Source organism: Bufo gargarizans, chromosome 5 (assembly GCF_014858855.1).
Source record: "Bufo gargarizans isolate SCDJY-AF-19 chromosome 5, ASM1485885v1, whole genome shotgun sequence".
Classification (NCBI taxonomy): Eukaryota; Metazoa; Chordata; class Amphibia; order Anura; family Bufonidae; genus Bufo; species Bufo gargarizans.
This window is the reverse complement of record NC_058084.1, coordinates 155583210-155606520: the sequence shown is the minus strand read 5'-3', so window position 1 is coordinate 155606520 and position 23311 is coordinate 155583210. Positions and strand designations below refer to the sequence as shown.

Sequence of the window (23311 nt, the reverse complement as noted above, 5' to 3'; positions counted from 1 at the left end):
CGCTCAACACTACCCATGGTTAGGATGTCTTGCAGATGGGTGGAAGACTTCAGGAATAGTGATGAGTGGCAGGGGCTATATTCGAATTTGCGATACTTCACAAATATTTTGTAGAATATTCGTCATATATTTGTGAATTTCAAGAATTCGTGATTATTTTATTGAATGCGATAAATTGGCAACGTAAAAATTGCGTAATGTGAATTTGGAACGCAATATATAGGCGTGGGTCACTTTGGCTACATTTTTTATGCTGGTATAAGTTTCCTGTGACTGGAGAAAATGGTAAATGGTTGACATGACAGAATATTAAAATATCTTTATATGCAGATAGAGTCAAGTGCATATATTTTCAATTGCGCTAATCAACAGTGATTAGAATATTTTTTTGCACTATATGCAACTTTAGATTTTAGCAGGTCTGACTACAAATTACTGATTGTGCACTAAGTATTGTTGTGAACTTGACATTGCTTCCTTCTCATTGGCCCACAAGCAAGAAGCAGAGAGGAATCATGTGTTCAGATGGAAAAAAATGCTGAATATTTAATATAACGAATATATAGCACTATATATTCTCGAAGTGGCGATATTCGTGATAAAAATTTGCTATTCGAATATTCGTGCTCAACACTATTCAGGAACCGCTTGACAACCAGATTAACCACGTGTGCCATGCAGGACGCATAACTCAGCCATCCTTGATGCAGCACCGACACTATGTTCTTCCTGTTGTCGGTCACCATGGTTCAGATTTTCAGTTGTTTCAGAGAAAGCCAGGATTCAATTTGCTGAAGGACACAGAGCAGTTCCTCCCCTGTGGGACTCCGTTCACCCAGGCAACCATGAGCAGAACAGAGTGAGAGTGATGAGAGGGGTCGCACATGGCTTGCATACACTACATGCCTCCAACATAATTCTTGGATCTCTACATAAAATCAATGTATTTGGTATAAATCGCTAGAGGAGCATATTTGGAGACATGGACTTCACGAGAGATACAGAGCAGCGGAGTTTGCTTTAAAATTTAAAATTTAAACACTGCATATTTCAGCCCATACAGCAAAAGAAGGTGTACATTCACCCATACATTTTCAGAAAAAGAGCCAGTGTCACATAAAGAATTTCACCACTAAGTAAGTTGTTCCATACCGCAGAAGGAGGTGTACATTCACTCATACATTTTCAGAAAAAGAGCCAGGGTCACATAAATAATTTCACCACTGAGTACGTTGGTCCATACTGCAAAAGGAGGTGTACATTCACCCATACATTTTCACAAAAAAGAGCCAGTGTCACAGAAAGCATTTCAACACTAAGTTGTTCCATACCGCAAAAGGAGGTGTACATTCACCTATACATTTTCCTATAAAAAGCCATTCTCCCATAAGGAATTTCACCACTAAGTTAGTCATTCCATACCGCAAAAGGAGGTGTACATTCACCTATACATTTTCCTAAAAAAAGCCAGTGTCAAATAAAGAATTTCACCACTAAATACTTCAGTCCATACAGCCAAAGGAGGTGTACATTCACCCATACATTTTCCACAAAAGAGCCAGTGTCACATAAAAATTTCCACAGCAAAACGGGCTTTACCAAATAATAACTGCACCGCTTAACAGCAAGTGGCCCGTACATGCCTTTAACATAATTTTTGAATCTTTAGTTGAAAATAATGTATTTGTGTATGCCTATGGAGTCCTTTTGTTATGGCTTGGCACCGGGAGAAAGATTGTTACGCACAATTCTGACGGAACTCCTGATCTTAAGAAACTGGAATTGGACTCCAAAGCAGAGGCTCTCCTGTCATGTCTTGTGTGATATGGAGATCGAATGCAGACGGAGCAGATACAAACACATGAATGTTTTCAATTTAGAGGCTGCTTGATTTAATTGTGAATAGATAGTAAAGGCAAAGTCTGCTGGTGTGTTGTCATCAGAGTTTTCATTATGTTTACTGCAGGACCAACGACGACATAATTTGGCCCATACCGAAAAAGGAGGTGTACAATCACCCATCAATTTTACCGAAGACAAACTGGTTGCAATAAAATTTTTCACCAAAGAAAGGATAATGGAATTTGGTTCATACAGAAGAAAGTCTACTATCAACCATCAATTTTCCCCAAAAAAGCCTGTCTCCCATAAAAAAGTGCACCATTAAGCAATTTGGTCAATACCGCGAAAAGTGCTTCACCACATATAACTGCACCGCTAAATGACAACATTTTTTACAATTTTTACACAAAAGGCTTTTCAACAGATAAGTTGTCATGCCCTGTTCGGACGGTCTGTGGAGGTCTGTCAGATTGGCAGCACGTGTCTAATTATTTGTTTTGTTTTGGAATCGTGCTGGATCCGCCTTCCTTCAGGTGCTCTGGGTGGGGTCATTGGCTTAAATTGCTTTCACTTCCAGAGGGCCGTGCGGGTTATAGAATTCAGTCTGGCCTTGGATTCAAGGAAGGAAGGATTTTCTGTTCCAGCTCAGATAAGTTTGGTTTCTGTTTTTGTTATTTGCGGTCTAGGCTGTTTGTGTGTCTTCTGCCCCTTCTCCCCTTTCACCATCTCAGGGATTCTAGGGTATTTGCAGTCCAGGCATGAGGACACATTATGCCTACCTTCAAGGTCTGAATGTGGGCTTAGCAGCATAGGGAGAGAAGTCAGGGATTTGCTAGGAGGTGACCTTTCCCCAGCATTTCGCTGAGATACTTGTTTATTTGGTTGTCTGTGTATCTGAGATCCAGTCCGCCGTGACATAAGTGCTATGATGAAAGGCGAATTTATTTGTATTTCCATAGTAATACATGGCAAACTGGGCTGTAAAATTTCTCACTGCACCGCTGAATGGCAATTAGGCCCAAATTGTTTTCTATTTTCACACAAAAGGCTTTTCAACAGATAAGTGCTATTATGAAAGGCACATTTATTTGTTTGTTCTTAGTAATAAACGGCAAACTGTACTGTAAAATAGCTCACTGCACCGCTGAACGGCATTTAGGCATAAATTTCTTTCTATTTTCAAACAAAAGGCTTTTCAACAGATAAATGCTACGATGAAAGGCAAATGTATATGTATTTCCCTAGTAATACACGGCAAACTGGGCTGTAAAATATCTCACTGCACCGCTGAACGGCAATTAAGCCCACATTTGTTTCTATTTTCACACAAAAGGCTTTTCAACAGAAAAGTGCTATGATGAACGGTGAATTTATTTGTATTTCCCTAGTAATACACGGCAAACTGGGCTGTAAAATATCTCACTGCACTGCTGAACGGCATTTAGGCCCAATTTTTTTTCTATTTTCACACAAAAGGCTTTTCAACAGATAAGTGCTACGATGAAAGGCAAATTTATTTGTATTTCCCCAGTAATACACAGCAAACTGTACTGTAAAATATCTCACTGTACTATTGGATGGCAATTAGGCCCTATTTTTTTCTATTTTTACACAAAAGGCTTTTCAACAGATAAGTACAACTATGAACGGCGGATGTATTTGTATTTTGCCACTAATACACGGCAACGTGGGCTGTAAAATATCTCACTGAACCATTGAGCGCCAATTTATTTTCCCTTTTTCCACTAATACACGCAAAAAAGGGCTTTAAAACAGATAAGTGCACCACTGAGCGCCAAATATTTTTTACTTTTGCCACTAATATTCAACAAAAAGGGCTGTAATTTTTTCACTTCACCATACAACGGCTAATAAGCCCTTTTTTCCCACTAATACAAGAAAAAAAATGCTTTAGAACATACAACTGCACCGCACAAGGGCAAATAAAACATTGAGATATTTCCTTATAATGAACCCTGTTAATGCCTGTATCAAGCAGGACTTGCACCCTAATAAGAATGGCTTGCTGGAATTACAGAGCAGTATAATGGCAATTTGTATCACCAGTCAGTGCAGCAATGTGCAATCTGATTGTTCCTATTAACCAGGCTGTCACCTCCCTGACTGAACCCTGTTCAACAGAAAGGCAGTGGAATGATTCCTCCCTATTCTTTCACTACATCTTAAATAATCTTTCCCTGCACTTGTAAATAGTTTTTTTTTTTTTAGCACAATAATGATTTTTCTATCACTGTCCCTAGTGCCTGAAGACACGTCTCTCCCTGCACTAAGTACTCTGGTGAATGGCAGAATCTAATATGGCTGCCGTATTTATACGGCTGTGACATCACCGGGATGGCTGGCTGCTGATTGGCTGCATGCATGTTAGTATGGGTGATCCCTCCTTCCCAGACTTCCTTTCTCCATATCCTCTCACATGCAGCAGCCATTCTAGAAAAAAAAATATATTTTGTTACTACGAAGCGCAAAGAAATTCACATTCGGTGCAAATCAAATTTTTCCTTAAATTTGTAAACAATTCCACTTTGTCACATTTGATTCGCTCACCTCTAGTTGAGGCTACACTTAAGAGTATTATTTATGTAATACTGCAGGTCTTCACAGTTTAACAAGTATCTGGGCTTCATTACAGGGGAACCACCTGGCCGCTACCTCTTGAAGTTGTCTCTACTCGACTGACTGCTGACCCACAGTAATACACCGATGTGGAGCATCAAGGGATCAGGGAAAACTGTAGTCATGGACAGGTCAAGGTTAGGGCAGGGAGAGTTCATGTGATCTGATAAACAGTCTGAGATCACAATGGGCAGCTCAATTTCAAAACTGAGATCAAGCAGAGGTACGGTTATGGTCAAATACAGGAAATAGGCAAAGTTTTGTACACGGCTAGACAAATGTAACTGAGAAAGAATACTTAAGTACCCCAGTGTAGTCACCTATTGGCTGGGGAAGATTAGGGTGGGCACTGTCTCTTTAAGAACCTGAGAGAGCACGCACATAGTTGTATCCTAAGGGCAATGAAAAGCATTGCCAGCAAGATGAAGACTCCACAGTCTATATGGAGGGAACAGCAGAGTTACTCGGGCAGCTGGGCCTGCTGGATGGAGAAGATAGACATTTGTGTGTCTGAGCCATCAAAACCAGGTAGTAGGGAGAGCAGGACAAACATAACTGTTGTGAAGCTTTTATTATCAGGAGTAGCATGAATACAAACATTTATTATGTCAAGCTCTGCTACTGGAAGTGCCAAGGAGGTTAAGTGTACTCTGCCTTCTGTATTGAGCTGCTTCATAGTCCCTCACCTGTGAGTGACAGTTGTAGCATCCAACCAGAAGGAAAAAAAAATATGCACAATTTTAGGGCGCTCAGGATAATTTGACAAGTACTCAATTCGGTCAGTGGACCGACAAAAATCCCTGTAGGGGTCCTAAACTAAATAACTTTATTGTAACATATCTAAAATCTGGACCTACAGGGATAGGTTAAAACTTTCAGGAATGAGAGAGGGGTGAAGGTTCCTCACTTGCATTTGGTGCCACCTCACACTTTATGGACCATTTGGTTTATTTATGGGCGCAGAGCCTGTCACAGAACCAGTGGCGTCGCCAGGGGGGGGCCAGAGGGGGCCACGGCCCCCCCTACATCATGCTGTGCCCCCCCATGTGCCCCCCCAACTAAAATGCCCCCGTTCCCGCCGCCAAGTGAGCCGCCGCCGCAGTCAAGCACAGGGAGATGAGCGCTTCCATTGCGCTCATCTCCCTTGTAATCTGCCTGTGCTGCGGCGGTGCAGGGGAGAGAGAGGTGTGTCCCCTCTCCTTCCTCTGATAGGCTGCCGGCGCACTAGGCCGGCAGCCTATCAGAGGCCGGCGCAGGCGGCGCAATGACGTCATCACGCCGCCTGAGCCTTACAGCGCAGGACACAGGCCAGAAGAGGCCTGCATCGCATCGCTGACACTGAGGTAAGTATAAGTGTTTTTTTTATTTTATTACAATACTGGCACATGATGATGATGATGATGATGGGGGGGGAGGACTTAATACTGGCTGGCACATGATGATAATGGGGGGGGTACTTAATACTGGCTGGCACATGATGATAATGGGGGGGGGTACTTAATACTGGCTGGCACATGATGATAATGGGGGGGACTTAATACTGGCTGGCACATGATGATAATGGGGGGGGGACTTAATACTGGCTGGCACATGATGATAATGGGGGGGAACTTAATACTGGCTGGCACATGATGATAATGGGGGGGGACTTAATACTGGCTGGCACATGATGATGATAATGGGGGGGGACTTAATACTGGCTGGCACATGATGATAATGGGGGGGACTTAATACTGGCTGGCACATGATGATGATGGGGGGGCTTAATACTGGCTGGCACATGATGATGATGGGGGGGACTTAATACTGGCTGGCACATGATGATGATGGGGGGGGACTTAATACTAGCTGGCACATGATGATGATGGGGGGGACTTAATACTGGCACATGATGATGATGGGGGGGACTTAATACTGGCTGGCACATGATGATAATGGGGGGACTTAATACTGGCTGGCACATGATGATAATGGGGGGGGGACTTAATACTGGCACATGATGATGATGATGATGATGATGGGGGCTTAATACTGGCACATGATGATGGGGGGGCTTAATACTGGCACATGATGATGGGGGGGCTTAATACTGGCACATGATGATGGTGGGCTTAATACTGGCACATGATGATGGGGGGCTTAATACTGGCACATGATGATGGTGGGCTTAATACTGGCACATGATGATGGGGGCTTAATACTGGCACATGATGATGGGGGGGCTTAATACTGGCACATGATGATGGGGGGCTTAATACTGGCACATGATGGGGGGGCTTATTACTGGCGCGTGATGGTGGGCTTATTACTGGCACGTGATGGGCTCTTGTTACTGGCACGTGATGGGGGCTCTTGTTACTGGCAGTGGCACGTTATTGAGGGCACTTATTACTGGCACATTATTGGTGGGCACTATAGGGGCATCTACTGAGGCCACAAAGAAGGGGTGTTTTATATGGGGGGCTCTGTACAGTAGCATTTTAAACTGGGACACATTATGGTGGGTACTATGGGGAAGGGGGGAGAGGATTACTATGGAGTCATCTACGGGGGCACTAAGAAGGGGTATTTTATACTTGCAAATTATGGGGGACACTGAGGGCATCTACTGGGGCACGATATATGGGGCATTTTATACTGGTACATTATGGGGGGGCACTAGCAGGAAGGGGGAGAGGAGCACTATGGAGGCATTCACTAGGGGCACTATATAGGGGTATTTTATACTGGCACATTATGGGGGACATTAGCTCAACTGGGGGCAAAAGGGGGTATTGTCACATTATAAGGAGAATTATTTCTACTGGGGGGCATTATGGTGGGCTTTATTACTCCCCCATGGTATGACCCCCTAGTAGCAGCACCAGCCTCTCCCTGCTCTGCTATCCCTCTGCCCCTTCTCCAAATCCTTATTATGAAATCTTTCTCATTAGGATAAAACACAACATCAGCTCCGCCGAGCCCCCGGCCAAGTGTTGAAGTGCCGTCCGAGATCCCCAAGGGCCAAGCCAAGTAACTGTAAGTGTTCATGTGAAATATGTTTGTTATATATGTACACTCCTGTGAGTGGCGGGGAGGGAGATCTGTGGATGACACTGTTATAAGGAGGGAGATCTGTGGATGACACTGTTATGGAGGGGGAAATGGGGATGACACTGTTATGGGGTGGATCTGTGGATGACACATATAGCATAAGATGCTATATACGGTATGTGGCATCCACAGATCCCCCCATAGCAGTGTCATCCACAGATCCCCCACTATATAAAAGTGTCATCCACAGACAGCTGGACTTTTCTTCCCTGTTGTGGTTTTAGGTATTGGGTAAAGTATCGCAGCATTTCTAAGCGTACTTATGTAAATGTATCGTTGTTATAGCTGCCCCCCCTACTTTTGTCCTGGCCCCCAGTGTGCCCCCCCAAAATTTTAAAGCTAGAGACGCCACTGCACAGAACTGAGGATAGCTAGACTACATTAAGGATCAGGTGTAGTTTACATGTGTGGTTCTGCTGTGCGAGACTTAGAGTTCATTAATAAACAATTAGGTGCAATCTAGGTTGCTACCATTGAATGTTATCTTACAGTCTCCCAGAAACTCGTAGCAATTATTGCCAATGGTAATGGTATAGTTTTATTTGTGCAACTCTTATTTAATCAATTAGCATTCAGACCAAGGGTACTAATCAGTTCTGTTGTATAGGCACTGTGGCTCAGTACCAACACACAAAACTTAATTCCTGTCCCTAAAAGCTATATCTCTGTATTGTGTATCACAGGCCTAAGATATCTGCCCCTGTACAAACAATGGTGGTCACACATATACACAGGTCACATTCAACCTTCATTCCTGCCTAAAATGCAACGCCTAACACTCCTCCATCCAACATGTTTCCCCACGATGCGGCTTCATCAGGAGTTTGGAGCAATAGCGCCGACGCGCACTTAGATGCCCTCTTAAATGGAAAAGTCTCCACCCTTCATTTTAACCTAAACCAATGAGCTAACTGCTCACTGGGTACCTCCTACTCAAAAAGGGGTGATCTAAATATGAAGCAATCACTCCACCAATCCTAATGCATTTACCAAGATTGACCAGGTAACCAACCAATCAAGTGAGATCACGTGGCTATAGTAGTCATGTGATCAAAAGGTGGTGCCTGGAGTGGAAAGTGGAACTGCGATGCAGGACCTGTGGTGACTAGCCAATCAGGTGAGGTCACATGACTGATGACCATTATAGTTATATGACTATAGTAGTCATGTGATCATAAAGTGATGCCTGGAGTGGAAAGTGGAAATGCGATGCAGGACTTGTGGTGACTAGCCAATCAGGTGAGGTCACATGACTGATGACCATTATAGTCATGTGACCGGGAGGTGGGGCCTTGGATGACGTTGGTCAGCACTGCCTATTTTAGGGACTCACGTGCATTATCTATCCCGATTCTCCAATGGAGTAAGAACCAGTAGTAACCAGCCAATCAGGTGAATTCACATGACTGATGACTATAGTAGTCATGTGATCGGAAGGTGGTGCCTAGAGTGGAAAGTGGAAATGCGATGCAGGACCTGTGGTGACCAGCCAATCAGGTGAGAACACATGACTGATGACCATCAAGTTTTTGATAAAGGCTGTGGATCAGCCGAAACGTCACAACCTGTTGCACGTCTGTTCACTTGTCGGTTCCCATTAAAGGGATTTTTTATACTGGACATGCTGCCTCCATCTTCTTTTCTTGGACTTATTACGTAGGAGCCCTGATGAATCTTGGACTCCAGGTAGGCTGTTGCATACCGGATGACCTCAAGATCTGGTGAGTGCGATTCCACTACTATTTTTTGTCATTATAGTCATGTGAACAGGAGGTGGGGCCTTATATGACATCAATCTGCACTGTCTGTATCCAGGACTTGCGTGCAGGACTTGTCCCGATTCTCCAATGGAGTAAGATTAATCCTGTGATCAGGAGGTGAGAATGTCCTAAGTAGCTCTAGAAATACCTCATAAGACCTGTATCACTCCTCCAATGAGGTGAGATCACGTCAAAGGTCGAGTTGACAGTCATAAGGTCAAGTGGCCAACACCTCCAGCAGTATAACCAATCAGTAAATTGTGTCATGTACATGACATATATGTGGACAATAAACACCAGTCTATAAGACAAATAGTAATACTGGTGGAGTGATCAAATGAGACACATTGCCAATTTGAGTTAAGGATAAAAGAAGGGCACTAGATAAATCAAGGGGGTATATATTAGTGCCCTGATATCAGTATGGCATACACATATTATTAATAGAATAGAACCAGGTGGCAGAAGACCCAGCATTACCAAATAGGTGTAATTTAAGGGGTTATAAATTAAGTCTCGGGTTGTCACATATTAATGGTGACCGTGAATCCTTGAGGCTTCATAAAAAAGCGACATAGGAGAAGCTCTCATTCAATCCAAGTGGACTTAGGGTCTGTAGCCTATAGATCCACTAAGCTTCTTCCTTCAGATTGCCTTGTCTAGGTCCCAATCTCATCTGTGACAAACCCCAGAATCTTAGTACTTCCAAATTTCCATTGTGAACATATGAGATATGTCTATATAGGGACGTGTCTTTTTTGGTATTAATTGCACTCAAATGACCAGAAATCCTCCTTCAAAACTCCTGTATTGTCTTCCCAACATATAGTTTGGGACAATTACAGGAGGCCACATGTACAATAACAGTGCTTTTACAATTAAAGTAGTCCCGAATCTCATATTCATGTCCATCAGTGGGGTTGCGAAACCTTTTCACTCTGGGTAGGAATTTACAAAGCGTACAACTACCACACGGGTAGGATCCCATTACTTTCGGTTTAGTCTTGATTTTAGATGTGTCCATCAATTTCTCCTCAGGTAGAAAACTATGAACAAGTTGATCCCGGAGGTTCCATCCCCTCCTATATGTCACACTAGGATACCTTGGAATGACCTGTCTCAGGTCAGGATCACTGGTGAGTATGTTCCAATGCTTCCTTAGTATATGCAGTATTTGTTGCTGATGGCTGTCATAAGTTTCTATGCAGCGTATGGTTTTCACTGTGGGAGTGTCAGTCCCACTCTTGGATTTAATACTGAGTAAGTTATCCCTATTTTCTTGTTTAGCCCGATTATAGGCCGTTTTTTGTATTTTCCTCGGATAACCTCTGGCTCTAAAACATTTGTACAATTCATTGGCCTCCTGTTGGAAAGTCTCTACAGTAGAGCAATTTATTTTTGTCAATAGACATTGTTCAACTGGTATCCCACACTTTAAGGCCTTGGGATGCCAGCTGTAGAAAACTGTTTGTGGAGGTTGGTTTCCGATAGATTTCTGTCTGGATGCATCCCTGTATGTCCTTATATATTTTCAGATCCAAAAAGTGTATGGAATCTGGATGTATCTCATACATGAAGTGCATTCCAATCGTATTGGAATTTAATTTACTTTCAAAATCACGAAAAGTGTCAATGTCACTCTCCCAAAAAATCAGTACATCATCAATCTTTCCCAGTAAGTAATGTACTGGGTATACTCAGAAATGGCGTCACCAAAAACAATCTGATCTTCCCACCAACCTTCTGTATTGAGCTGCTTCATAGTCCCTCATCTGTGAGTGACAGTTGTAACATCCAACCAGAAGACCACTACACAAGGCAACACCTACCTAAAAATTACATTATTATTATTAATTTTATTGCAACACTGGATAATTTACCCTGCTATACGGCAAACATTGTTGTGAATGGTTTCAGGAACATGACAACTAGTTCAAGCTTCATTTTGCCTTTAAAGTTCCCATATGTGAATCTGATGAAGCATATGAGGTAGGGGTTAGTGATGAGCGGAAAAGGCAATATTTGAATTTGAGATATTTTGCAAATATTTGGGCGAATATTCGCCATATATTCGAAAATTCTCGAATTTGTGATCTACAGGCATTATTTTCTTGATTGCGAAAAATTCGCCTAAAATTTGCATAAACATTTTCACATAAAAATTTGCATGAACTGGTTATTTAACCACTTCAGCCCCCCTAGCTTAAACCACCTTAATGACCAGACCACTTTTTACAATTCTGCACTACACTACTTTCACGGTTTATTGCTCGGTCATACAACTTACCACCCAAATTAATTTTACCTCCTTTTCTTCTCACTAATAGAACTTTTATTTGGTGGTATTTCATTGCTGCTGACATTTTTACTTTTTTTTTATATTAATCAAAATTGACCAAAATTTTGGCAAAAAAATTACATTTTTCACTTTCTGCTGTAAAATTTTTCAAATAAAACTCCATTTCTATATGAATTTTTCTCTAAATTTATTGTTCTATGTGTCTTTGATAAAAAAAAAAGCAATAAGTGTATATTTATTGGTTTGGGTAAAAGTTATAACGTTTACAAACTATGGTGCATAAAATTAAATGTACGCACTTTGACTTTCTGAGCACCTGTCATGTTTCCTGAGGTTCTACAATGCCCAGACAGTAGAAACACCCCACAAATGACCCCATTTCAGAAAGTAGACACCCTAAGGTATTTTCTGATGGGCATAGTGAGTTCATGGAAGTTTTTAGTTTTTGTCACAAGTTAGCAGAAATGGAATTATATTTTTTTTCTTTTTTTTCTTACAAAGTCTCATATTCCACTAACTTGTGACAAAAAATAAAATTTTACATGAACTCGCCATGCCCCTCGCGAAATAAATTGGGGTGTCTTTTTTCCAAAATGGGGTATTTATACTGCCCTGGAATTTTAGGGGACCTAAAGCGTGAGAAGTAGTTTGAAATCCAAATGCGTAAAAAATGCCCTGTAAAATCCTAAAAGTACTCATTGGAATTTGGGCCCCTTTGCGCACCTAGGCTGCAAAAAAGAGTACGGCGATACCACATGAGTGACACTTTTTTACAGCCAAGATGCGCAAAGGAGCCCAAATTCCAATGAGTACCTTTAGGATTTCACAGGGCATTTTTACACATTTGGATTACATGAGGGGTATGGTGAGTTCATGTAAGATTTTATTTTTTGTCACAAGTTAGTGGAATATGAGACTTTGTAAGAAAAAACAAAAAGAAATACAATTTCCGCTAACTTGTGCCAAAAAAAAAATCTATGAACTCGCCATGCCCCTCAAAAGTGATCTTTATAGCTCCGCAGCGATTTTACAGTGTTTTTGCAGTGATCAGAAAAAAAAATTCTGTCACAGAGCTGGGGCGGACTGAATGCGGATCCGCAAAATGCGGAAAGCACATTGCAAGTGTCCGTGTTTTGAGGATCCGCGAAACACATACAGACACCTGAATGGAGCCTTTCAGGGAGGTGATCAATGACAGGGGGTGATCAGGGAGTCTATATGGGGTGATCAAGGGTTAATAAGGGGTTAATAAGTGACAGGGGGGGTAATGTGTGTGTGGTGTTTGGTGCTACTTACAGAGCTGCCTGTGTCCTCTGGTGGTCGAGCCAAGCAAAAGGGACCACCAGAGGACCAGGTAGCAGGTATATTAGACGCTGTTAACAAAACAGAGTCTAATATACCTTTCTGATGCGATTATTTTAACATCTACAGCCTGCCAGCGAATGATCATCGCTGGCAGGCTGTAGATTAACTTGTGAGCCGCTGGATGACGCGTCGGCGTGTCAACGAGGAACAACCCGACCGCCTGCAGGACGCATGCCTGCATTAGGCGGTCGAGAGGCGGTAAAAAAAAATAAAAATTTATATTCGTGATTACGAATATATTTTGTGATATTCTAAATATTCGCAAATTCTCGAAGTGCCGATATTCACGATTAAAATTTGCTTACTATCAACACTAGTAGGGGTAGGGGGTGCTGGAAAAAAAAGTCTGATCCATGGAAGCTCCACCTCACAAATTACGGGACTTAAAGTATCTGTTGCTAACATTTAATTTCAATTCAGTGCAGCACAACTTTAGAGTTGTTGTGGAATTTGTGTTTTCATTAATCAGAATAGTTTTAGTGGCACAATGGGGCTCACAATATACAATATTTGTTAGGTGATTTTAATGTTGTGGCTGATTGCTGTGCATTCTACTTAGAATGTTTATTACCTTGCTAAATTTATTTAATTACTTGTCAGACTACTGCTTATGCTATATTATATTACATAGTTCTATTCACAATTTAGCAGCCTTATCAGCTGCAATCTCCCAGAATCTCCAAGACATTAAGGCTGAGTTCACACTGGCGTTGCGGGAAAAGGTGCGGGGTACGTTGCGGGAACATGCGCAATTTTTCCGCGGGAGTGCAAAACATTGTAATGCGTTTTGCACTCGCGTGAGAAAAATCGGCATGTTTGGTTTTAAAAATTAACTCACCTTAATCCACTTGCTCGCGCAGCCGGAATCTCTTCTGTCTTCTTTTTTGCTGTGTGCAGGAAAAGGACCTGTGGTGATGTCACTCCGGTCATCACATAGTCCATGGTAAAAGATCATGTGACGGACCATGTGATGACCAGAGTGACGTCACCACAGGTCCTTTTCCTGCACACAGCAAAAAAGAAGACAGAAGAGATGCCGGCTGCGCGAGCAAGTGGATTAAGGTCAGTTAATTTTTTATTTTATTTTTTAACCCCTTTAGCGCTATTGTACTATGCATTCTGTATTTAGAATGCTATTATTTTCCGTTATAACCATGTTATAAGGGAAAATAATAATGATTGGGTCTCCATCCCGATCGTCTCCTAGCAAACGTGCATGAAAATCGCACCGCATCCGCACTTGTTTGCAGATGCTTGCGATTTTTACGCAGCCCCATTCACTTCTATGGGGCCTGCGTTGCATGATAAACGTACAATATAGAGCATGCTGCGATTTTCACGCAACGCATAAGTGATGCGTGAAAATCACCGCTCATGTGCACAGCCCAATAGAAATGAATAGGTCCAGATTCAGTGCGGGTGCAATGCGTTCACCTCCCGCATTGCACCCACGCAGGAATACTCGCCCGTGTGAACTCAACCTAAAGGTGCTAGCCTAGGGTTGGACTAGGATTAGGAAGTACTGTGTGAGCAGCTATTACAGAAATTGAGCACTACAGGTTTTTAAAATATATTAGGAGAACTAACTTACTAATACAAGCATCAAATTGTATATAACCTACAAAATCATTACTGAGTCAAATTCTCCTGACAAAGCTTGGTGAAAGGCATACAGAGTCACTGTGGTCAGCCAGTGTTTACTTTGGTAAACATTTTAGCATACCACTTAGTACATGTTCCTGTGCTCTTCCTTCCATAGTAGTGTGAGAGGATTCAATGTGGATAACACACTGGAGATAGTTCATAGGGATTCATCTTTACTATTGATATGGAATTGACTACTTCTATTACTGTTTTATAAATGGCTATTCTGTACCCTGGATATTTATTGGGGTACACAGATTGTACTAAAATTTGGAGTTGTGTATGTTTAATTGAATTGTAATAGAGATTAAGCCATGTTATGGAAATTTGACCTAGTAATAACTGTAGATTATACTGTATATGTTGCGACACTAAGCTTCGCTTATATTCATTCTTTATATGGTATTCTTTATATTCTTTTGCATAATTATCAAAAGAAGATATGTTGACTTGAAAAATCTGTTGCATCTACTCAGCTATTCCAAGATGTAAATGTCATAGTTCACCACCTGCATTGTAAGTTGTAGCTCTAAATAGACTGTATAATTAATCCAATGGTACTGTACATACAAAACAATGGTTTAAGTACACATAGAACAACACATAATGCAACAGCACTCTACAAATCAAATAAAGTACAAAGGTATATTGTATTGCACATGCTATGCTAATAAATTAGAGATGCTTAGCAAATACATTTTGTACAAAATTATTTGAGCCCGTCTGCCGCACGCCAAGGCGATCTCTATAACACTAAACTCACCTGTTGGGTGCCATAACAGCGACCATGAAATTCAGGAAGTGTAGGTCCCACATGCATGCTGGGTCCCTTTTGGTTTATATCTCTATGGTGCCAAAATGGCCTCCAATGAATCCAGGGACTACAAATACCAGCATGCATGCTGAGAAACTATGTACTCATGCTAATTAAAATCAGCCCATGACGCAAAACAGGCCACAGGAGTGCACGACCAAATAGGAGTCAGCCACAACTCCCATACAAACTACAAAACAAAGAGGGGGGAGGTCAGCACATCCCAATGCGCAGGTGCACATCGCTATTGCTGAAAATACATATAGAACAACACATAATGCCACAGCACTACAAATGGTTTAAGTACACAACATCAGGTGATAAAAGAAACAGGAATGATAATCATGAGCTTAATGACAGACTAGTAGAAATGTAATGAAGACGCTGCCCATACATCCTCCGTTCCAGAAAAAAAAAAAACATTGCACAGAACTAGAACACCACAGCGCCATAGACAATATATAGGGCCATTTTTGAGTATTGCAGCTTAGTTCCTATTCACTTGAAAAGGAGAATCAGCTGCAGTGCCCAAGAATGGCAAATACACAGTGTACACAGCTGTGGTGTTCAGACTTTGTACACTATTTCCCGGAACCGTGACCACAGATCATTTGTGGGGGTACAAGGGTGTCGGACTATCACCAATCTGATATTGATAACTAGAGATGAGCAAAGTTTTTAAACATTTGATTTGGTTGCTTCACCAAATTTCCCCCCATAATTTGATCCTAACTTATTTGAGACGAAGCGCTATAAAAATCTGATATTTCCCGGTTGCAGAGAGCCTGTAGATTGGTGCACTACACTCTGCATTGCATAGGTAGTCCACTGTGGTAGTGAAACAGTTACTTTGTGTTTGTATGACAGGCAGTTGACAGGCATCATCTTAGAATAAGTTCACACTTCACTTATTTGCTCAGTTACAAGGCCAAAACTGTGAACTTATCCTAACAGGTCAATGGCTAAAGCCAAAAAGCAACAGGAGAGGATACAAAACAGATGACACATGATTGGAATATTTGCCTTGTGGGTTTTGTACCCACTCCTGATTTTAACTTTCAAATTATGATACAGGCCTTATGGATGCTCCAAAGACAGGATCTGTTGTGTTTTTCATTTTTTCGTTGTTCTGACAGATGAGAAGGGTAAAATAAAAGTTGATGTCAATAAGGCCAAACAAGGACACTAGTGGCCCTGTCACAGAGTGGGGAGGATGGCAACCGCATGAGGAGTCAACATAGTGGTCAGTCACAGAGTGGTGAGGTGGCAACCACATGAGGTGTCAACACAGTGGCCCAGTTACAGTGTCAGGAAGGGTGGCAGCCACATGAGGAGTCAACAAAGTGGCCCAGTTACAATGTGGAGAGGGTGGCAACCAGACAAGAAGTCAACATAGTGACCCAGTCATAGAGTTGTGAAGTGGGGGGCAACAGCAGTGGCAGTAACAGCACAAGATAGTAAATAGAAGTAGGAGAACATGCCAGCAGTGATAGTAGTTATGTGGCATTGGCGGTTGGTAGCATCAGAATAGTGGCTGAAGCAGGTGACCAGAATAAACAGGTCTATTTTTACTAAGTTTGGGTATGGCATCCAGAATGATCTAGTCTGATGCATCAGACATTGGCGTGTGGAAATCCTGGCTGATTCAACCTGATTTATCTTTACAAAGGTCAGTCTCTCAACATTTTGGGTGGAAAGGCGAGTTCTCCTTGGGGTAAATATGCCCTCTGCTGCATTAATTACTTGCTCTGATGCCACACTTCTGGCTGGGCAGGAAAGTTTGTCCAAGGCAAACTTTGCCAGTTGTGGCCACAAATCAAGTTTGGCGATCCAGTAGTCGGGGGGGGGGGGGATCTTGAATGTGGGGTGGCATGGAGCAGTATATGTATGCCACCATCTGCTGGATCAGGTTCTGCTCCATGTCTTGCTGCTGCTGGTGGGTGGTTTCTTCAGTAAGCCAGTGGAGAATAGTGTTCATTAGAGACTCCAGACTAAGGTTGCTGCTGATAGATCTGGTGCTGCTCCTGCCCCACAACTCCCTCTAGCAGCCATTGCAGTGAAATGTAAGTGCAGAGTTCCCCCTACTCAGACCTTCGTGAGGATGGGTGATGGCGCACATATGCAACAGCCAACTCACTACATAGGATGTCTCAATAGTAGTTGAGTTTATCCTCCCTATCAGCGGGTGGAAAAAAAGCCCCATTTTGTAGGGGTTTCGAGGGTTTAGCATATTGGAGAGCCAGTAGTGATCCATCTGCTGAATGGTGATAATACAGCTTTCACTATGCAATCAACTTAGCATGCATCTGGCCATTCGCACAAGGGACTCGGAGGGACTCCCTTCCTCCATCTCCACTGAATACTGACACAGTATGTCAGGGTCATCTGCCTGGTCTTTCTCATTGCCCTCTAGCTCCTCTCCTGTCACTTATGCAGAAAAACTACCCATTTCTTTACACATTGCTTTGGCAAAAATGTCCTTCTCCAGTTCAGCTCCCACAGAGCTCAGGTGGCCGTGAGATGTAGGTGCCATGTCTCCTGTCCCCTGGTCAGCCAGATTTATCAGCATCTTCTCCAGGATGTGATGTTGTTCAACCTGTAGTCCTTGTGACTGACAAATAAAGTGGCCTACTCAAAGGGCCGGAGCAAACTGTAGGTGTCACGCATGAGCTGCCACTGGTTAACGTCGAAGTTAGACAGGGGGGTGCTCCTTGTATCACCAAGAAATCATTTACGGCCTTCCTCTGCTCATATAGTAAGTCCAACATGTGGAGGGTGGAGTTCCAACGGGTGGAAACGTCACATATTAGGCGATGTTGGGGAACGGTCATCTGCCTTTGCTGCTCAAGGAGAGCGTTTTTTGCTGGGTAAGAGTGGCTGAAGTGCATTCACAGTTTCCTCGCCTTTTTCAGAATGTCCTGCATTTGGGTGTAAGACTTCAGGAACCGATTTGCAACCAGATTAACGACTTGTGCCATGCAGAGTGCATGGGTAAGCCCTACTTGATGCAGCACCAACACGATATGCTTCCCATTGTCAGTGATTATGGTCCCGATTTTCAATTGGTGAGAAGAGAGCCAGGATTTGATTTACTCCCTGGTGTGACTCCATTCACCCAGGCAAAGCAAGTGCAGAACAGTGTGCTCTGCATAGGTGACAGGCTGCTGGAACACTCCGAATTGTGCCTGCAGTGGAACCTGAGGACAAAGTGGAAGATGAGGAGGCAGATGAGGACATTGGCCGCAGGACTCACAGCTTGAGAATGTAAAGGCGTCAATGCTGTCACTTGGCTGAGTTGCTGGTGTGGCTGGGCAGGAACCACATTTACCCAGTAGGCCATAAAGGACAGATATTGTTCTTAACTGTAGTTACAGCTCATTGGTGCTGCTGACACCGACAGGCTGGTAAAGCCTTTTTGGAGACGTAATGACAGTTTAGGACTCTCCACCTTGGCTCAGCACAAGCCATTAGTTCTCTGAAAGGAGTCAACCATATGAAAAGGGAGGGCCTGTAGTACCAGCAACTTGGCCAAGCGCACGTTCAGCTTCCAAGCTGTTGGATGAGTGCATACATATTGTTGACTTTTTGCAATCACCTTGGTGATCGATTGCTGACAAAATGAGTGAAAAGGAGTAGGAGGAGGAGCAGGAGCAACAGGACCAGTAGATAATCGGAAGGAAACACAGATACCTTCTGCTGAGGTGGTGGATCCTTGAATATTGGAGAAGGGGTGTGGGCCACTGGGTGATGCAACTTTTGCTGCATCAGGCTGTACCACTACATTAGCACCACCATTTTCCCAGGCCACTTTATGATGATGCTGCATGTGTTGATGAAGGGCAGTACTGCCAACATTTGCACCCTGGCTACATTTCATCTTCTGCCCACAGATTCTACAAATGGCCAACTGACGTCCTCTGGTGGCTTGATGAAAAATTCCCTCACTGGCGATTATGGCATTTTCCTCTTACCACTGTGTGCTGACTGCCTACTGCTGCTGCCTCCAGGAACCTGTGCACTGCTAGTTCTTTCTGGACTGATAGGCTCCTAAGTAGCAGACAGTCTACCTTGGGCATGTTTGGCTCCAGACCTTACACTACTGCCACCCTGCTGACTCATGGCCATGCTAGCACCCTGCTGGCTCAGACGCTATTTTATGCACAAGCTGTAAAAGAATGCAGACAACCTAAAATCAGTAGTATTAGAATGCTTTTTAACCCCAATTAGTGCAGCAAAGTGTAATAGCATAGCTCCTAATAGCCAGGCTTTACACTGTTCAATTGGTCCCTCCTCTATTTTCTATAGTGTAAATAATGCCTCTCTATTATAACGTTATGTCTCTCCATGCACTAAGTTCACTGGAATATGGCGGAGACCGGGCAGGAGGAGACTTTTTATAGGGCTGAGCCTTGTCAGGGACTGGCTATCTGCTGATTGGCGGTCTGCATGGCATAATTGGTGATCCCTCATTCCTGGGCTTTTTATTTCCTATTTATAAGGTGGGTTAACATTACCATTACGCTTTCCATTATTGTTTTCCGTTATAACTTGGTTATAACAGAAAATAACCGAATCCATAAAGCGGAAAACAAAACGGAAGCCTTTAAGAGGCATTCCGTTTTGATCTGCCATAATAAAAGCCAATGGGCAAGCATAACGGATCCGTCTGGTTTCCGTTATGCAGGACGGAAAATAAAGTTGTGTCGACAGGACTTTGTTTTCCAAACCGGACATCAAAAGGCTTCTATTTTAATTTCCGCGTTACTGATTCCGGTATTTTCAGTTATAACCAAGTTATAACAATAAAGGAATAAATAACGGTGATGTGAACCCACCCTAACATCTGTAGCAGCCATTTAAAAAAAAAATAGGAAATTCAACTTTTTAAAGAATTTTTCCTGAAATTCGGATCAAATTCTGCTTAGTCAACTTCAATTTGCTCATTTCTATTGATAACCTGTCTTATAAATAGGTCACCAATATCTTAGACCCAGAAAAAACTCTTATGTTTACCAGTATTTAGCGCTGCTTGTTTTAGTTTACACTACTGCATTGATGGCACATTGACTAAACATTTGACTTTAGAACCTATCCTTATTAACAACTGTGATTGGCTGCCATGGTCACATGTCAAAACAACATTTTGTCGCTATATCAGTTAGAACAAAGAAAACTGGCAGACAGGCAAACATTAATGGAAGATTGAGAAGGTATGTTTATTTTTTTATTTTAATTCAGATTATTTATATTTTTTATATATTTTCTACAAGGCTCTGTTTTTTTTCACTGATTCATCAAACAGACCACAAGAAATTTGGGATGAATTTTGAATCGATAGAATCAATTTGTTTATCTTTACATCTCTCTGAAGTACATTTTTTACTAAATATTAATTACATTTGATTCTAAATGCTAAATATTTTAAGCTACTCATTATTTAAGAAATGTACTTTCTGCATGTTGCAGGTGTATACTAGTGCATCTCAATAAAGTAGAATTTCATTGAAAAGTTAATTTATTTTAGTCATTCAATTTAAAAATGTAAACTTATATTATATAGATTAATTATAAACAGGGTGATCTGTTTCTTTTAATATTGATGATTATTGCTTACAGCTAATTAAAAAATAGGTCAGTATCTCCGAAAATTACAATATTATGAAAAGTTCAATAATCTAGACTCTTAGTGCCACTCTCTAATCACATATTAACCTTTGATATACTTGTATGTAAACCTTTGCTTATAAGCTCCCAGAAGGAATGTTATGCTAATCAAATGCATAAGAAAGCTTTCATTAAAATTACAAAATGCATATAGCATATGTGATACAGGAGAAATGTTATAGCTTAAACAAATATCCAGATCAAATAGATTTAGAGGAACATAGAAGGTACTTTGAACAGATAAAATTGTAGCAAATTTTAAACGTTCTCTTTATCTAGTATATAACAAATCACACAGAACAATATGCAATTCAATTGCAATATCATTCACCTAAATGTGAGGATTTCATGTTTAAATTCAAGAGTTCAACCATTAGGGGAAAATTTTACAAAATTTAGAAATATGTTTTCAAGAAAGTTAAAATATTGCATACTTACACACTATCATCTTGTATTAGTTTGGTAAAAGTCCACATCATCCACCCTGTTTCCAGTAAAAAGCTCTTGTGTTCAGTTTTACAAAACTCCCAGTATTTTACTGCTTGCTATTTTGGGTGTACTGGGTGGTAAACAGGGAACACAAGGACTTTTGTATATTGCATAATGAGATTTCTCTGATGTTCATTCAGCTCATTAGATTAAAATGCAGAAAGCTTCAGCAAGCAAAGTTCAAGCTCAAGAAGAAGACTACCCTTGTAAGTTATGCATCTTGTACAAGTGTAGTTTGTAACCTAAATGACACTGTCCTCTGTTTGACTCTGTCACAAGGCTATTTGTCTAGTTTTGTAGCCTCCCAGTGGAAATGCTTCTACTTAATAGATACAATTTTATAGGGGAAAATGTTGCATTATTTTTTTTTTCTCTGCATATCAGGAAATAATTAGCAGTATGTAGTACATTTTATGGAAATCAAAGTCAGTCATATTAACAGTTTTACATGGCATATCTTATTTCATTGCCTTTATAAATTTGGGATTCAACTGGATTTGAAAGATGTGAACATTTTTGGAAAATCAAAAGCATATAAAATGAAAAAGTAATTTTAATGCATTTTAGTGTCAGACTTTTTAGGCAGGATGAAACTCTACAAAACATGAAATCATTCTGCGAAAGAAAGAACTGAACTTTATTTAGGTACTTGACAGATCCCACATGGCTATTTTTCGACCATTTTTTGGCCAACTGTTTATTTTTAATGGCCATTTTGCATCTGTTCTTTAATGGCCATTAAAAACTTACATTAAAAATGGAAGAGTTAAATTGGCTTTTTTAATTTTTTTAACCCCAACCCCTGTGGAGCCATCTATATACATAATGTCCCAGAGAGTGCCCCCTGTGCATCAAATCCCCTCCTTAGTGCCACCATAGTGATTACTACCCCATTGTTTCCTCCTCCACTATGCACACAGAAATGATGATTTTATATTTTATACAATAATAGTATTTTTTTATAATTATTAGTGCTTTGGTAGATGAAAAAAGAGAACCATACAATTAGACCACACAATTTTTAAAAAGTAAAAATAAATAAATTACACAAAAATAACCCACCAGAAACACCTTTCCCTTGCAAATTGCTGTACAGCTAGCCAAGAAGTTGGACTGGAAGTAGAACATATAATATATAAAGATTTATTGTAAACAATGATGAACACAAATTAAAAGTTCTAAATAATATCTAGATTGTAAAAAGAAAACTTAACTGTTTTGTAAACCTACATGTATAAAAATATTATACTAAAAGAAAGCAGAAAACTCATAAAAAAATGAAATTGATAGTCCAAATAATAAAAAAGCTAATGTGTGTGAAAAACAGTTAAATTGTGTCTGGTCCTGGTCTTAAAAAGGACCCTGGTCCTGAACCAGATAACAAGGCAAAAGCTGTTTTGCCACTTTGGTTTCTCTCAGGGATTTTATACATTAAGCTGTAACTCCTATGTATGTGTATGCAGTAACTTTATCACTTGTGCTACAGAAATACTAATTGACAGTCATTACAGGGATTGCCCCTGTTCGGGACCTTTTAGTCTGACCCTCTACATCACCATATATGCAGAATGAGGCATGCATAACCCAACCCTGGTTTCAGGCTCCTTTGGTCCCCAGTGCCACTGGTCCAACTTGTCAACATCCAGTTTTATGGGGTTCACATGTGTCACTGCAGCCAGTGACTGCGCACAGCATTGATGTATC

At 41.3% G+C, this 23311-nt stretch overlaps 1 protein-coding gene across 1 annotated transcript in view; it reads right to left on the bottom strand.

Moving 5' to 3' along the window:
* LOC122938205 (cadherin-19-like) overlaps positions 1–21769 on the bottom strand; it is a 357445-nt gene extending 335676 nt beyond the window's left edge. Inside the window, exon 1 of the mRNA XM_044293570.1 lies at positions 21557–21769. The gene's annotated coding sequence lies outside the window, so the exon portion shown is untranslated. The remainder of the gene's footprint in view (positions 1–21556) is intronic.
* Between the last annotated feature and the right edge of the window lie 1542 nt (positions 21770–23311).